Source organism: Myotis daubentonii, chromosome 1 (genome assembly GCF_963259705.1).
Source record: "Myotis daubentonii chromosome 1, mMyoDau2.1, whole genome shotgun sequence".
In the NCBI taxonomy this organism is placed as follows: domain Eukaryota; kingdom Metazoa; phylum Chordata; class Mammalia; order Chiroptera; family Vespertilionidae; genus Myotis; species Myotis daubentonii.
The window spans coordinates 62,737,845-62,741,717 of record NC_081840.1 but is presented as its reverse complement, the minus strand read 5'-3'; the positions used below and the strand labels follow the sequence as shown (position 1 = coordinate 62,741,717).

Here is a 3,873-nt window from a genome sequence, read left to right as displayed (position 1 = left end):
TGGGCCCCAACTGCCCTCCCCTGCCAGCCTGATGGCCCCCAGCTGCCCTTCCCTGCTGGCCTGATGGCATCCAACTGCCCTCCCTGCCAGCCTGATCGCCCCTAACCGCCTCTGCCTCGGCCCCTGCTGCTGCAGCTTCGCCCGGAAGGATATCCAGATGACGTCTGGATGGTCATTCAGCTGTCCGATCTAATTAGCATATTACGCTTTTATTGTTATAGAAGCCTGGTGCATGAAATTTGTGTACTCAGGAGAGGGTCCCTCAGCCCAGCCTGCGCCCTCTCGCAGCCTGGGTGCCCCACGATCAATAGCCCTGCAGCCTGCCCACCCACCTCAGCGCCGCTGGCCGGGAAGCCTGGGCCTCCCCCCACCAGGGCTCCACAATTGATCGCCCACCCGTCAGTGGCCTGGGCCTCCCTCTTTGGGGCGATTGTGGAGCCCCCCTGATTGATTGCCCTGCCAGCCACTGGCCTGGGCCTCCCTCTGCTGGGTGATCGTGGGGCAATGGTGGAGGGGGTCCCCCCCCACCAATCGCATCACACCCACCTTGGCTGGCCTGGTGCCAGTGTGTGTCATAGCGTGGTTGTCCGGAAGGGCATTGGGTTGTTTGGCCGTTCAGTCCATTTGCATATTATGCTTTTATTGTTATGGATAGATTATATGTTTCCATGCTTCTCTATTCTGTTTGAATTTTTTCAAGAAGCATGTCTTGAATATGAATATGTATGGAATATTCTACAGGTTCAAAGCTGAAGTGATTGTAGGTGTTTCCCTTTTCTTTTTTTTTTGCCACAGGGGAGCCAAGTTTGACTGTATTGTTTATGTAGGAAAGTCAGGATCTTACACTGACTTGTAGAGAGGAAACTATTGTCTCCTCCACATTTTTACAAAAGGCAAGTTAGTGAATTGAATTGCTCCACTCTCCTGACTTGATGTCACCACAGAACTGACCAAAAGTTGATTCAAGCTTCTTTTTTCATGTTGTTAGATTTCCTTCCTCTGCTTGGTTTTGAGCAAATGTCACCAAGTTGTATGTGGGATTTAAATCCCCAAGTCCAGTATCTGATGATTATAACAAGGTATCCGTCCCACTATGTGGAGTCCTTACTAACCCTGATACTTGTTAGAATCCTTTTAGCAGTTCAGTTATTTTTGTGTTTTATTTTACTGTGGAAAGAACACAGCCTGAGATTTACCCTCTTAACAAAAGTTTAAGCGTACAACAATTTTGTACAGAAGGCCTCTAGAACTTACCTGTCTTTAAAAAAAATCTTTATTGTTGAAAATATTACATATGTGCCCCTTTTACCCCATTGACCCCTTCTAACCTGCCCTGCCTCCAGCCCCAGGCCTTCACCACCTTATTGTCTGTGTCCATGGGTTATGCATAGATGCATACAAGTTCTTTGGTTTATATTTTTAATGAAAGAAGTTAAATTTATATACACCTTAAGATAAGTTGTGGTATTTTAGTAAAACGAATGAATTCTGCAAATTAGAGAGATTTTACTGATATGAAAACTGCCAGTCCATCTAAATTTAGTGTATTCAACCTGGCTGGCTTGGCTCAGTGGTTGAGCGTCTACCTATGAACCAAAAGGTCACAGTTCTATTCCTGGTCAGGACACATGCTGGGCTTGTGGGCTCAATCCCCAGTGTGGGGCGTGCAGGAGGTAGCCAATCAATGATTCTCCCTCATCATTGATGTATCCATCTCTCTCTCCCTCTTCTTTCCTCTCTGAAATCAATAAAAACATATTTTAAAAATTAGTTTAGTGTATTCAATTTAATTAATTGATTTAAGTGGTAATTTTTCTAATAAAATTTAGTTAGAAGACGAGTGATATAGTTATGGCCTGGACAAAGATGACAAGTGTGGTTTACTTTGATTAAGAAAGTAGGATATAGTTCTTTTTTTTTTTTTAAATATATTTTATTGATTTTTTACAGAGAGGAAAGGAGAGGGATAGAGAGCTAGAAACATTGATGAGAGAGAAACATCATTCAGCTGCCTCCTGCACACTCCCCACTGGGTATGTGCCTGCAACCAAGGTACATGCCCCTTACCGGATTCGAACCCGGGACCCTTGAGTCTGCAGACCCACACTCTATCCACTGAGCCAAACCAGTTAGGGCGGATATAGTTCTTGATTATCTTACTGTTCTGGCTTAACAAAGTTCACAAAATATAGGAGGTTCTGCCATGTCCAGTGAGATTAGGCAGATGTAATAGAAGGAACACTGGGTTGACACATATTTTCATCATAAAAGTTTTCTGGTTGGTCCTCTTCATCTTCATCAGGAAAAACACATAGGGAATAGTAAATTTTCACAGAAATCCTTATATGCAGGCAGTTTAGAATCTCTGATCGTTACTGAACATTTTTTGCGTCCATTTTATTGTCCTTGTGTCCATACTTCCAGTCCGTATGCTGGCGTATCTAAGCTTCTCATATTCCCAGGCATTTTAGTTCTAGGCCAGACTCTGGCAACATCACTAGTTGAAATAGCTCTAGGTCTCCTATGGGTTTTCATTTGACCATAAGTAGCAGGTTGGCCTTTAAATCCCTATCTTTTCATTGATTCCTTGTAAACCTTTCCCAATAGTTTTTTGCTGTGACATTCATGTACTGCCCTGGGTGACAGTGAGCAGCGTAAAGAGGAATCCTGGCTTTACTGCAGCGTTATCTGTTACATGAAAGATTTTAACTTTCTGTTTTGGAGGCAGATAAAATTCCAACATTAAGTGGGATTGCTGGTTCATATGGTAGTTCTATTTTTAATTTTTTGAGGAATCTCCATACTGTTTTCCATAGCAGTGTACCATTTTGCATTTCCACCAACACTGTGCAAAAGTTTCAATTTCTTCACAATCTTGCAAAAACACTTGTTGGGCATTATTATGTTGAGGCAATTTCCTTTTTATTCCTACATTGTTGAGAGCTTTTTATTGTATCATGAAAGGGTGTTAAATTTTGTCTAACGATTTTTCTGTATCCATTGAGATGATCATGTGATTTTTATTCTGTTAATGAGGTGTATCACATTAATTGACTTTCATATGTTGAACCATCCTTGCATCACAAGGATCAATCCCACTTGATCTTTTAATGTGATGCTTTTAATGTACTGCTGGGTTCAGTTTGCTAGTATTTTGTTGAGGATTTTGCACCTTTATTCATCAGGGACATTGGCCTGTAATTTTGTTTTCGTGTGGTGTCTTTGTTTTCAGGGTAATGCTGGCCTCATAAAATGAGTTTGGAAGTGTCCCCTCTAATTTTTTGGAAGAATTTGAAAAAGACTGATATTATTCTTTTTTTTAATGTTTTTATTGATTTTAAAGAGAGCAGAGGGGAGAGGGAGAGAGAGAAATATTGATGTGCCAGAAACATCCAACAGTTGACTCCCACACACCCCCTCACCTGGATCAAACCCCAACTGATCATGTGCTCTGACTGGGAATCAAACCAGCGACCTCCCAGTGCACAGGATGATGCTCAACCAACTGAGCCACACTGGTCAGGGCAACATTAATTCTTCTTTAACTGTTTGGTAGAATTTGCCAGTGTAGCCATCTGACCCTGGGGTTTTCTTTCTTGGGAGAGTTTTGAGCACTGACTCAATATCCATACTAGTTATAGATCTGTTCAGACTTTTTATTTCTTTATGATTTAGTCTTGGTAGGTTTGTATGTTGCTAGGAATTTATCCATTCTAGTTTATGCAAGTTTGTTGATGTGTAAGTGTTCATGGAAGCCTTTTATGATCTTTTTAAAAATTTCTGTGGCATCAATTATAAAATCTCTTCTTCCATTTCTGATTTTATTTGAGTACTAGAGGCCTGGTGCTTTTGTGCACTGGTGGGGTCCCTTGG

The 3,873-nt window shown here is 41.9% G+C and overlaps 1 pseudogene; it reads right to left on the bottom strand.

Moving 5' to 3' along the window:
* Positions 1-2,216: 2,216 nt before the first annotated feature.
* LOC132218003 (large ribosomal subunit protein uL3m-like) lies at positions 2,217-2,764 on the bottom strand (annotated as a pseudogene).
* Positions 2,765-3,873: the final 1,109 nt, after the last annotated feature.